General features: G+C 52.6%; 1 protein-coding gene across 2 annotated transcripts in view; it reads left to right on the plus strand.

The window, feature by feature from the left end:
* Positions 1-13,002, plus strand: part of LOC149335362 (uncharacterized) — a 150,485-nt gene that overhangs the window by 68,599 nt on the left and 68,884 nt on the right. The window contains exon 1 of one of the 2 annotated variants that reach the window (XM_089552047.1): positions 3,225-3,474. The exons of the other annotated variant lie outside the window; for it this stretch is intronic. The gene's annotated coding sequence lies outside the window, so the exon portion shown is untranslated. Of the gene's footprint in view, positions 1-3,224; positions 3,475-13,002 lie in introns of those variants that run through there. 2 annotated transcript variants of the gene reach the window in all.

Raw genomic sequence — 13,002 nt, forward strand, 5'->3', positions numbered from 1 at the left:
TTAGCGTTTGTCGTCGCCTTCGGTTCGTGCACAGCGAATTCGTGCCACGGTTTTACGACCACTCGCTGGAAGGCGGTAATGGTTTTCCGGCTGTCGCTTATTTACGGTAGCGTTTCTTGAGGGCCTTGAAATAGGCCGTTGCTGCTGAAACCGACTGCGACGCGGTTTCCTGTGCATTTTAGCCGAGACGTCGGCACTGCAGAGTACACGCGTTGCGGGTTGTATAGCTGCGCGACTGCGCTTCGGTGGAGATTAAAGTCCGCAGGCGGCCGCGCGCGGAGGTATATGGGAGCGCAATGCAGTCGAGCCTCGTTATAACGAAACGGTTTATAACAAAATAATGGATATAACGAATCAATGACGATTCCCCTTGCGAACTAGTTTCCTGTCCATCGCCCTGTTCGGACTGTAAACTTTTGCAACAGACCGTACCTGAGCACATCAATGTTCGGTCATTTACAAACACTCTTTCAGGGAAGGTTTTAAGGGGGGGGGGGGTCGCTTTTCCCGAGCGAGAAATTTTACATAGGAAAACCGTGCCGAACTCCATTTTTCGGCCAAGAAAAATGGCAGAAATACATGGCTCAGATGGAACCGCACCTCCCAGACGCACCCTCCAAAATTGACCCTTAAATGCGCCCCTGCGCCTGTTGTTGCTTTCGGCGGTATGCGTCAAACTCACGATGCAGCTTCCTTGTTGTTGTTTTCTTTCGGCCACGGTGAGACGCAGTTTGCGCGCGTGCACCACAGTAGAAGCGGATCAGTGGATCGATCAACCGATCGATGGGTCGCCGTCGCCGCCTATTAAGGCGACCGCCGCGCGAGCGCATTAATGCGCACACATAACCGCGCGTGCGTCGGGGAAGGGGAAGCCGCGCCGCTGCTGCCGGCTGCAGTCAGTGCTTCCGTGCCGCAGCCGCTTTCGCGCGCTTTTCCGGCAGTGAGCGAACGCGCCGAAGGCCGTGTACGCAGCCGCGCCGACCCGTGCACGCGCGATGGGCGGCACGGGGCACCGCCGGGAATGCAGCACCCCTTCATGTATACCATGGCGTCCGAGATCACCATCGCATCGCGGGTGATCTCGGAGGCCATGTATATACATGAACGTTTAGAGACTCGCGCCGCCGCGTCGCGTTGTCGCCGGCGCGTAGCCGAGCCAAAGCTGCTGCCGCCGACTGTGCCCGTTTGAATGCCCCGCGTCCGGTCGCTTACTATTAGATGAGCTAGCTTGGATATCTGACGAGGTCCGTCCGAAGTGCTAAGTGAGTGATGGCTAATGGGATCGTTACTTATACGCCAAACCGGCACTGACGGTTATGCATGGGGCACATCGTCTACTGTATCTCACTGTATGTTTGCGGCCGTATTATGCTTCACCCTCACTGCAAGAAACTGTGTTATGCAGTGTATTCTAGGAGGGCTGCAGATTGATTTCGGGTGACTGAGTGAATGAGTTACGGAGTGAGTGAGTGAGTGAGTGAGTGAGTGAGTGAGTGAGTGAGTGAGTGAGTGAGTGAGTGAGTGAGTGAGTGAGTGAGTGAGTTAAGAAGTGAGTGAGAAGTGGCACATATCGGTGTCGGGCACGGTTTTTCGTATATAGTTCTAATGAAAATCAATCAAATCAGGCAGGCCTAAGTAGTCGGTCTACGCTCACTGAGCTGTTCGCACTTGGACTGTGCGCAGCTCCGATTTGAACTCAGCGAAACGAAACGAAAAGAATAAATGCTGCAATGCACTGTTTGCTTTCCCTCGCTGGTTGGGACACCGTGTGCTGTGGCCCGGGTATTTCGAAGCAGGAGCCGAAACGAGGAGAGCTCCGTGTTCTATTATACATACGCGCGCTGAAGTGCGGCCCTTCTATGATGAAGCGTGTACAGTCCTTTTCCCTTTATAGGTCCCGTATAGATAACACACCAAAGAATACAACGCGTTGTGTAGATTGTCTTCCTTACTTTGTGTGCTTTGGCCCCTGTGGTCCTCGCATCTAGTGGATCCATCTCGGCGGTCGCACGACGCATACGTTACCGACGAAAAGGGAGAAGACGAAGCAGGGTGCCGTCGACGACGTCGCGCAAGCGACGGCAACCGCGGTGGCCGCGTGGTTGTCGTCCAAGCGGAGAAGATAACGGGAACGACGGTGATCGATTGTTCTTCCGCCCTTCGCCGTGTCCCGTATGTGCGACGCTTGCCGCAGTGAGTGGCGGAGAGGTAGACAACGGAAGAAAAAGAGAGAGAGAGGAAAAAAAGAACGGCCTTTTGCTTCTGCTCTTTCTTTCATAGTCGTTCTTTCGTTCGTTATATTCAGCCTCTATCTTTCGGCAATGTCCATTCTTCTTTCTAATCGGGATTCTCGTGCGCCCTTTCTTTGCCTTCCTGTTGCAATGCGATAGCATCATAAGCTGTTAATGCCTCTGTGGGCAGTGACGTCACTCCCTTCCAGCCAATGGGGATTATCCTCTGTGGTGATGACGCTTCCGTTCAGCCAGTGCGAATTATCCGCTGTAGTGACATCACTCCCCTCCTGGCAATGGGGATTATCTGCTCTGGTGACGTGACACCCCTCTAGCCAGTGGGAATTATCCTCTCTGGTGAGGACAGTCCCCTTCTCCCCTTCTGGCAGTGAGAATTATCTGCTCTGGTGACGTAGTCCCCTCCTGGCAATGGGAACTATCTGCTCTGGTGACGTGACTCCCCTCCAAAAAAAAAAGAATAATACGGCGCGTATTTGACGCGGACTAGAGGTGTCGCGTTCTTTTCTTTGCCTCTTGACCGTGTCAAGTTCGTGCAGACTTATTTCTTGCCCTCCATATGCGATATGTCATGTCCTTGGGGCGTATAGTTTGGTAGGCAACATGTGCGATGTAGACTCGTACAACGAGCGTTACACACACACACTGGGAGGTATATTACATCGTCTCGCCTTACGGCCTCCAGCGTGTTTCCGAGACCAACTCCGTGCGCGGATATAGTTCGGAAATCGAGTGCGCAGTTAAAAACGAACAAAAAAAAAAAGAACACACATAACAGAAAACGCAGCCGACTGCGCTGCGACAGCCGGGCGCTGTGGGCTCCGCCGGGGAGGTCCTCTCAAAACACGTGTCGCGAGTCCACATTTAAAGCGCACATGTGCGAAGTCGTCTCCGGCGCACTTCGCGTGAGGTCTCGACGCCATAGCGCGCTGAGAGCGTGGCGCGACGGCACGAGCCGGGGTACATAGTGCTTCTTGCGCAGTCCGTATACAAGGCACCTCCAGCGTGTGCTCACTGTATAGACCTGCATTGCGGCTCGCGACTATGCAGTGATGGTATGTAGTGCATTACGTAACGCCGCCCCTGTCTTTGCTTTAGAGCAGGGCAGTACGCTCCTGAGATACTGTCTGCGCGACTTCCGGCGAGCGTCTGTTGGAGTCGCGTCGCCTCCGATGGGACCCTGCGGCTCCCCGACGACGTCTTCAAAACCAGCCGTGCCAAGCTGGTAAGATGCGACCGAATGCCCGTTAATATATATGTAAAGTTTGAGGTGGTATGCCTAGGAGTCCTGTGTTTCGCGTTGTCTAATTCGCCCCTGCGTGTACACATTCCTCGTCACGTGACTGTCGATAGACTCTCGGAATGATGCCTATCATGGAGAGAGTGATACAAGTTGCGCAACGGTGTAGCTTTAGCGTTTCATTCTTCGACTGTCATCGCATATACTGCCAGCCCGCGGCTCGGCCATGCGCGAGTGTTTTGACGCACGGAGGTCGTATCGACCCGCGTCACGTGTCGAAGGCTGTACCCCAGTCGACCGCTTCTCAGCCAGTCACGCCTTGCTGAGTATATTTTTTTTACGGGGGGCACATTATTTTTTTTCTTTTTCCCGTACTGAAAGCGATGTATACCTTGCGTGGACGGATGCCTGCACCATCATCATCATCAGCCTGACTACGCCCACTGCAGGGCGAAGGCCTCTCCCATGTCTCTCCATTAACCCTGTCCTTTGCCAGCTGCGGCCACCGTGTCCCCGCAAACTTCTTGATCTCATCCGCCCACCGAACTTTCCGTCGCCCCCTACCACGCTTGCCTTCTCTTGGAATCGACTCCGTTACCCTTAAGGACCAGCGGTTATCTTGCCTGCATTACATATGCCCTGCCCAAACCCATTTCTTGCTCTTGATTTCGACTAGGATGTCATTAACCCGCGTTTGTTCTCTCACCCACTCCGACCGCTTCCGATCTCTTAACGTTACACCTATCATTTTTCTTTCCATAGCTCGCTGCGTTGTCCTTAACCTAAGCTGGAACCTCTTCGTTAGCCTCCACGTTCCTGCCCCATTGGTGAGCTGTATACCGGTAAGATACAGCTGCAGTCGGCCGTATATATACGTTGCGTGACACGGGCGCTCGAGCACGCCGGTGCAGCCCTGACATGCGTGCTGGGTTCGGTCGTCGGATCCTGGAGAAGGAGCGGCGGTCGGTGCGTGTCCGTCGATCGCGCGTTCTGTTTTTGTTTTGGTGCGCCCACGGTCGCTTGGACGAAGCGCGTATAAGCTTACACCGGACGTCCCTCCCTCCTTTTTTCCTCCTCCTCCATTTCCCCTCCGCTATCGTGATGCTGCCTTTGTGTATACGCTGCGAAGCACGCATCATGTGCACGCACTCACGTGCTATTCCGGACGTGCAGTGTCTTTGCGCGCTCGCGGTGGTCCGGACCTTGCGGCTTTGTTGACGTTTGTTGATGGCTTATTCGTCTACTGCTATAGCGGCGTATCGATGTATCCGGAAACAATCGGCGTCTAAGCAGTGCTGTATAGAGCCGCACAAATTGTTCGCGTTGTACGAAATTAGAGTCGCGTTCAAATCTGATCCCTTCTTCGCGAGGTGTGTAGCCTGGGTCAGTAAGTCGCATCGATGACACTTTTGAATTTCGCGCCTTTCGCCATTGGCTGACGCGGCGGCGCCCTAGGCTTTAGCCAATAACGAATAGCGAACGCGGGGTTTGGCGTGACGTCACTTTAGACGGGGGTGAAGGGCGGGGAATTCGGAAGCGGCATGGAATGGGTTGCAGATCGTTATATACCAGGCTCTGGATCGTTTCGTTTCTGTTCTGGTCTTGGTCACCGAGGTCAGCAGCAGTTTTTCAGGCGCAACCAGGGAAACAGCAGGAAAGGAGCGAAGGAGACGCAGTGGTATGGAATAGACTGGCACGCTCTGTACAATATCATGACTCATGATTCATATAGCTTTTGTTTTTCAGCTGCTTGAGGCTTTTGCCTCATCGGTTCTGTTCATGCGCAGCTACCCTCATGTATACTTGAAATGTTTTATTTTGCTTTTGTGTAACCCTTTGTGCATTTCACCCATTTTTGTTCCATTTTTGTACCTTTACCAATTTTTGTGAACTGCGATATGTTATCTGATAAACATTTTATCTGTTTTTGTCTGTTTTGCTGCACTTTTACTAGGCTTTTTATTTCTAACCTATTTTACACAAACTTCTGTATTATGACCCCCCTTACACAATGCCTCTCCGGAGGCCTGTAAGGTTTGTGCAAATAAATAAATATCACCCGCCGTGCGCCCGTTGCCTCACCGAGTGAGCTTTCGGGAGCCGTATGCATGGGCGACACGTAGCTGTCATTTCACGGGTCTCGCGTCGCTTTAATGGGACTCTGACGGCAGCGACTATCGGCGCAGAAATCTATACTGCGCCTTTGCGGGCGTGGCTTCCCGCTCGGCAAACTGTCACCGCGCACGTAGAACTCACGCGCACAGCTCGATTAGCACCGCTATGCAGACATCAACGCAAAAACTGCCGCGCACTGAGGGGCTTCCGTAGTGCGCAAGCGAGGGGAGAACGTAGAAGACCCGCAATCGGTTCGCAAAAGCAGCGACAGCGCAACGCGCTCAACGCTCCACTGGTTCGCCGCTGCTCGAACGGAAGAGATGCGTCCTCGATGCGTTCGACGACTACGCGTGCCGGTGGTCTCCCCCCAGCGCGACTGCCTTGACGGACCGCTGACGCTCGTCACGCCGCTAACGAGCCTACGGGGGAGCCGTAACGGCAGCAGGAGAGGGTAAGTGGGGGAAGGGAAACGAAAGAACCCCGGCAGCGCAACTAAAAAACTCCCGCTGTGCACACCTCCTCACCCACAGCTGTTACTACCCCCCCCCCCCCCCCCCCACCTCGTCACCTGGACCTCCACTACCGCAGTAACTCCCCCCCCCCCCCCCCCCCCGTCCCTCTCTTCCACAATCCTTCAACCTATTAGGAACGCTTGTGTGCACTCGTACCGCGTGTACGCCGGCTGGCTCACGCAACCATTCACGAAAACACCGCGGACGCTACCCCCCCCCCCCCCCCCCCCCCTTCCCTGCCACCCACCGTCGTCGCTCTGACAGCGCAGTACGTATTCACTGTACGCGCTACGCACGCAAGTTCTGACAACTTCGGTGGTCGCGTAGCGGGGTGCCTCGCTCGGAAAGAGGCCAGGACTGCGTAGGGGCAGGCGTAGCACCGAGAGGTCTTTCTTATCTGTGGGTCTTCATTGCAGCGTTTGCGAACGTCTCAATTCATTTACTTTATAACGGACTTAACGCCTTAAGATATAGGGTAATTTGTGTATAAACTTACCTACGCATGCGCATAGATTTCTTCTGTATAATGTGCTACACGTTACGACACCTCGTGCAAAAAAAAAAAAAAAGAAACGAAACAGAACAATGCCGTAAAGTGCGCAGCAGTGAGCTGTTATGTTTTATGGGCGTACTATACATACTATTGACAATTCATTGACATTCTCTAGCATGCACCCTGTAAACTTCCTGCTGAGATTTTGTATTCGCTTCCTGTTGTCGTTTAAATGACTTTGCGGAGAACGCTTAACGGGTGTCGAAGAAAATTTTCCCGCAGAGCAAATTAACCTCGTGGACATGCTTATTTCTTCATCTATCATTGCGCGTACCCAGAAATTCTAGACATGAGCACTTTTTTTTTTTTTCAACGGGAAGTTGTTTATGAACGAAATTTTATTTTTTTTTTTCGCCTATTGCAAGATTGCACCGTAACGCACAGTATATATATGCGCAGATAAGTTCTCGGGACGCTTGCAATATTTTGTTATTTATTGACGAAATAATGCACCGCATTCGTTTTCTACGGCATTCTTAAAGGTGCACTGAAGAGGAATCTGAACTTGTCTTTTTGCCGCGGGAACTCGATCGACACGTTCCGAGCATTCTTAGAAACTTCGTTTTATTGCCCTGTGTAGCTGATTTTCCTAATTAAATCGAATTAACGTCCGGCTCCCGCCTTTTTTTTTTTTAATTCTCCCTCGTACGGTGGGCGGAGTCGACCAACGCGTGGAGTGCCTTGCAGCCAGCTCCGTGGAGGCTTTGCTTTCGCTTTATTTTGTTTTTTAGGTTTCCGTGAATAAATAGTTTCATTCGCAGATAATATAGCCGCAAAATAAGCCCGCAGAAATAAAAATACGCGCGGTCTATTTGCTTCTACGGACTACTACGTATTACTCCGCCGATCGCAGAGCGGCAAGCCGCCGCGGGACTGGCTGAAAGGCACTCCACGCGTTGGTTGACTCCGCCCACCGTACGAGGGAGAATTAAAAAGAAAAGGCGGGAGCCGGCGTTAATTCGATTTAATTAGGAAAATCAGCCACACAGGGCAATAAATCGAAGTTTCTAAGAATGCTAGGAACGTGCAGATTGAGTTCCCGCGGCAAAAATACGAGTTCAGATTCCTCTTCAGTGCACCTTTAACTAATCGATGAAAGCTCAGGACAATTGCTTTAAAAGCCAAGTCTTGCTAGGCATCGGAAGCTTAGACTATTCCATTCACTATATCCATAACAGTATTTTAAATAATCCACAGTTACCTAACAGTTAAAAGCGACCCAAGAAAGCTGGACTTGTTTTTTTTTTTTTCATCTTGTTCTCTCTATTCTAACTTCGCCATTGTGCCGCGTAGGCACCTTCACCGTAAGAAGCAGGTACACCTATTCCGACTTCTTTTTTTCTTTCCTCTCAAAGAGGAAAATAAAACAAAAGGCGCGATAAAATAAACATTTTTTTTTTTTTTCGCCCGCTAGGTGTCGTTATTCCTTTACCCACCCGCATCCACGGACCTTGTACAACACGGTCTGCGTTTCCGCACACTGCCTCCTGTTACGGCCGGCCTTAATCACCCGCGAATTGAGCCGTTCGTCCGCATTACTCTTTCCCCTCTTTCTCTCTCTCTCTCTCCACTCTGGGGAGGGGGAGAGGGGGTCTCCTGCGCAGGACAGGCGACGACCCTGACATGAAACTGCGCTGCGCCGGCGTTGCTTACGTGAGGGGCATGCCGGCACCAGGAAAGCTAAACCGCTGTTGCCTGTCCCTTACTGCAAACAGCACGTACTACACACACAACGCGCGCGGGGAAAAAACGCTCGAAGAGAATGCCGCGCTCGTGTTTTCCTTGTTTTGAAATTCGCAGCTTTCAAACTGTGGTCAGCATCGTGGAATGCACTCTGCCAGTGTTTCAGTCGGTCGCTTCGGGGCATAATTCTGGCTTCAGGTCTGTCGACTGTTCGAGCGGCTTTAATCGGTTTCATTTGGGGCATAATTCTGAGATGAGCAGATTCGCGTAACCTTGACAGAGCAGGGAAGAGACAAAGCACGATACGGAGAGAAGCTTATGATGAGGGCCTTCGCTTTTCGCGTAGCTGCCCACGTGGTGTGCGTGTGTTCCTATCTGCGTTGTACTCAGTGTCCCGTGTTGTGGAGTTAGGGCAAGCTCAGAATTGAGTTGTCTGTACTTGCGCACTTGTTTTTAGTTGCATTCAATAAGCGGACAGCGATATATAGAGTGATTGAACTGTAAACACGAATAAGATATTCTCAATCTTTGCTAGCGGGCTGTTCTCTCATAGCCGCTTCTGTGCGGATATACAGGGTTTGAAGACACATTTGCCGCTTGCCAACTGGCCGTAACATTTGGCCTTGAGCGGCAAAGTGACTAAACCGCCGGTCCGATTGCACGCCATGAACACGCGCGAAGCGACTGAAGCTAAGCGGACTGTAGACTTCCGAGAGCACGTCAGTAGTTGATGGCATAGGCGATAATAGGCTTTTTGTGGTTCCTATTTCGCTCGTGTCATCTTAGCCACCGTCACCATACCGACAGAAACAATAGCCCCACGCGGAAAACCCATCTTCTCGCTCAGCATTCCTTAAGCGCTTTCGCCCGTCGTCTGCACCGGGAGTCGTGGATGCACCGCAGAAAGCATGCATGTCTTGGGGCGGTGCCATTAGCGTTCTCAGCATTCCACGTTTTCTGGAAGCGCCGTACATAGGAAGGAGCCCACGCGCGAGCATTCCTTATTCAAGCTCGCGCGCCGGGGAGACACATATCGACTAAATGTTTCTGTCGGGCCCTACTCTGAACGGGCACGCGCCGCAGAGCAGCATATGCTTAGTCGCTGCTGGGGAAAAAAAAAAAAAGAGAAAAAGAAAAACGCACGCCCATCCAGACCAGGCGGCAGGCCTCGGAAGGGGAAGCTTGGGGCGAGTCGAGCACCGGGGGACTCGTGTAGGAAACGCTCCACTTGCTCTGGGCACGCGTCCAAGAAGGGCCTCGGCTGGCCTCTCTGGAAGAGCGGTAGCAGAGGCAGCGGCGGTTGCAACAATGCGATACCCGCAGTGATCTGAAGGCGAGGCGCGCGCTGGTTCTCGCTGTGGGGAGGAAGAAGCGCTTCTTCGGTGATAAGAGACCGCTTGGGGCTCTGCCTGCGCAGCATGTGTCGCTGGAAGAATACTAACGTAATTTGTCGTTGTCTCTCGCACTGTCGTCCCTGTAGGAAGGAGACAACCCCCCTCGCCGTCACGGCGCGCTATACCTGTCAATATGGCTGCATTCCCTCGCTGGAAAAGAACTGAACTACTTTATGGATCACTCCTCCGTTACGGTCGCGAGTTTCTCCGCAGGGGATTTTCTGTGGCGAGACGCGTTGGAACCGTGTGAAGTGGGGCAGTCGCTGGTCTCTTTTGTTGCTTTTTGTTTTCAGTAGAGCGCTTTTTTGTTTTCAAAAGAACGTCAGCGCCGGCACACTTGAGGCCCTTTTAAAGGTGACTTAATGTGACGCAATTCTTGCTTGGCTGCGCAATACGGAGACACGTTGTCGACCCGAACGCTTAGGGTCACTGAGGACGACGCGGAAAGACGCGTAGGAAGTAAAGTATTCGCAGCGTGGTCCGTCTCGTTGTTTAGTGCATCGCCACTGTGGGAAGGGTGTGCTCAGTTTATGTCACCGTGCACGCTGTGTCCACGTCCTTGAGTGATCAGTCGCAAGTATCTGCATAACCACGAGTACACATTCGCAGGCCTACCTGATGCACGTCGGCACGTGACCACACAGGGCGCAACCACATTCCCCTGTAGCGTACTTTTTGTGTTCTGTTCTCGTTTTAGAATCATAATCAGTTTATTGCCATAAGAAAAGAAAATATAAGGTGCACAGATTTATACAGAAGGAGGCTCCGCAGTCAGTGACTGTACTGGGACCTCCATTTCGTCGCAGCATGGATACGTTTCCTAGCTGTTGTGTCCCCTTATTGCTTTTGTGTGTGTGCGCCCCCGCATCCTCCTCCTAACGACCACTCGCATCCTCCTCCTAACGACCACTTGCCCCTCGTCGCACGCTGTCGCCAGATGCCCCCCCATGGTGCGCCCCCGCATCCTCCTCCTGTTTTGGGAAGCCACTCCCTCCCGTGGACGCTTCTCCGCTCCCTCCTTTCTTCGGGCGGCCAGTTCGGCTCCTGCCTCGGTCGACGCTGGTCGCACCCTCATCGGCTTTAAATAAACGAAGTCTTAAAGTACCGTGTGCGTCTTTCGCTGCATTCAACACAGCGACCGGACACGACAGTGGCGACGAGAAAGTGGATTCGACCCGCGCTACGCAACGCTATTGACAAGCCATGGCTACGCGAGGGTTTCCCAATCAGATACCAGAGTTCAACGGCTCATCGTGGTCATCGTGGGTTGGACGCCTTCAGTTCTACTTTGAAGCTAACAACATCACAGACCCAGCCTTGAAGAGGGCCAACCTGCTGACGCTGTGCGGGGAGCAGACCTACGATACTGTCTGCGCCCTTATTCAGCCAAGCACACCAGCGGCAGTGTCTTACGACGACATCGTAAGAGCGCTGCAAAAGCACTACGACCCAAGGCCATCCGAGGTCTACAGCCGGGCTCGCTTCCAACGACGAGATCAACTGGGAGGAGAAACTGTGAGCGCCTACGTAGCCGCGCTCAAGAAGCTCGCTGCCGACTGCAATTTTGGAACGCTGTCGACAACAGCTACCGGGCAGGAGGGAGACGCAGCTTCTTCTGCTAACACCACCATGCTTCCCTTGGACGTGATGTTACGCGACAGATTTGTGTGCGGACTGAGTGACGAGTCACTGCAGCAGCGCCTGTTCGCTGAGAAGGACCTCACATTCAGCAAAGCTTACGACATCGCCGTTCGAGCGGAGAGCGCCGGTCACCAGCAGAGAGGGATTCGCCGGAACACCGAGCCGGTACACCAGACAAGCAACCAGGTGCGCAAGCCTTCTGTTGTTGTAAAATAGGTCAAAAAAGCACAACGCTGCTGGCGGTGTGACGACCAACACAACCCCCAGGGATGTCGATTCCAGTCAGCCACGTGTAATTTTTGCCACAAGCGAGGGCATATCGAAAGAGCATGCATCACGAAACGGAGACTTGCCAAGATAAAGTCACCTTCCCAGCCTAATCACAGCGTCAACGCCTCAGAGAATACGCCGCTATCTGATCTCCATGGAACAACATCAGCAACACCATCTGTGTTGTACGACCTGAACACCATGAATCTCGGCACGCGACCGAAGATTTTTACAGAAGTAAGCGTACATCACCAGCTGATTAAGTTCGAGGTGGACTCCGGCGCAGCCTGTACTCTGATCAGTGAGGACACGTTCCGAACTTCATGGCCATCTGACGCACCCGCCCTGCAACAAGACGACACGCACCTGCGAACGTGGTCAGGACAGAATCTGCCACTATTGGGCTCTGCCAACGTGCAGGTTAACTACAACGGCCAGACCCATACGCTACCTCTGCTTGTTGTGAAGGGCACAGGATCAAGCCTTCTAGGGAGAAACTGGTTTTCTCCACTAGGCGTGATGATATGCGGCATACACCAGACGCCGAGCCAGAACATGGTTGAGCAACTGCAAGAGAAATACGAAAGAGTATTCTCGGAAGAGATTCCAGGAAACGAAGGGCCCCCGGTCACACTGGAGTTGTTGGACAACGCGCAACCCAAATTTCTGAAGGCCAGGCCGGTGCCGTTTGCTCTCCGAGATTCAGTTGAAAAAGAGTTGGACAAACTGGAGCAGCAAGGTGTCATCGAGCCGACGCAGCATTCAGAATGGGCCACACCACGTGTCGTAGTTCGCAAGAAGAACGGAACCATACGCCTCTGCGGAGACTACCGGAGCACCGTCAATCTTGCGACTAAAGCGTCCTCTTACCCGCTACCGACACCTGAAGAAGTATTCAGTGTACTACGTGGCGCAAGAGTCTTCAGCACATTGGACCTCACCCAGGCGTATCAGCAGCTGAAGGTGAGCGAGTCAACTGCTGAATTATTGGCAATTAACACACTGAAAGGCTTGTACAAAGTCAAGCGACTGCCTTTTGGCGTAGCTGCAGCCCCGGCCATATTTCAAAAATTCATGGAGACAGTGCTTCAGGGCATCCCAGGAGTTTGTGTCTACCTTGACGATGTCATCATCAGTGGCACTTCCACTGAAGAGCATGCAGTGCGCCTAGAGCTCGTTCTCGAAAGGCTAGCAAACGCTAATTTGTGCATAAGCAAATCGAAGTGCTGTTTTGCGGTGCCAGAGGTGCAATTTCTGGGACACCGAATTGATGCGGAAGGCATTCACCCTACCGAGGACAAAGTGCGAGCGATCACAGAAGCACGAGCTCCAACAAACAAGCAGG

Source organism: Amblyomma mixtum, chromosome 7 (assembly GCF_055824585.1).
Source record: "Amblyomma mixtum isolate Tamu chromosome 7, ASM5582458v1, whole genome shotgun sequence".
NCBI classification, from domain to species: Eukaryota; Metazoa; Arthropoda; class Arachnida; order Ixodida; family Ixodidae; genus Amblyomma; species Amblyomma mixtum.